Genomic DNA, 826 nt, shown 5'->3' with positions numbered 1-826 from the left:
TTTTACAAGAAATCAATTATTATTGATTTAATTGGAAATTAAATAAAGGTGTTTATTTAATTTATTAAATTCTTTAATAATTGTGGTGGTTAGTGATAAAATTATTAGATATGATTTATCAGTTAATTAAATTTGTTTAATTAATTGATGTTAATATTTGATATTAAATGCATGAAGGATGATCGAGAGCCTTGACCAATGTGTTAGGTGTATGTTAGGATATTTTACTGTTTTTATTCATTTTGTTAATATTTGATATTATTAAAGTGGGCCTGGTTTATGGCCCGTTTCTACCCCCATGAGATGTATCCTTTATGTGCCATGGCTATTTAAATGTAATCATTAGAAATAGTGGGAGATCAAGACTGGAAGATGGTGGACCCGATGCACAAGATGAAGACATGTAAAATATGGGAAGCTTTTGTAATAAGTTGCATTTGCATCCCTGCATTCACCTAGGTTTTGGACCTGGATCCATGTATGGCTCACATGGATCCAATAGTGTTGGCGATCGATCATCCTTATTTATTGTTGAATGTCATATTATGATATATGTGATATATAGTAGTATGCATGTATGTATATTATTAAATAATATAGTTGCATGAATCCGGCAAGCATACAAACTTGTGGCACGCGATTTTTAAATCAAAATGATGAAACAATTTTAAAATTAAAATCCCTCATTTTGAATAAGATTCAAAATTTATATCAAACCGGAAAAGTAAAAATTAAAAGAGTTTAATTTTTCATTGCCTTCCATCAACCGTGGTTGCATGTTGATCGCTACCCGCGGACAGTGTCTGGCTCATATTATTGGGGAGGC

Source organism: Primulina huaijiensis, chromosome 12, assembly GCF_012295235.1.
Source record: "Primulina huaijiensis isolate GDHJ02 chromosome 12, ASM1229523v2, whole genome shotgun sequence".
NCBI classification, from domain to species: domain Eukaryota; kingdom Viridiplantae; phylum Streptophyta; class Magnoliopsida; order Lamiales; family Gesneriaceae; genus Primulina; species Primulina huaijiensis.
Note: the sequence above shows the minus strand (reverse complement) of the source record.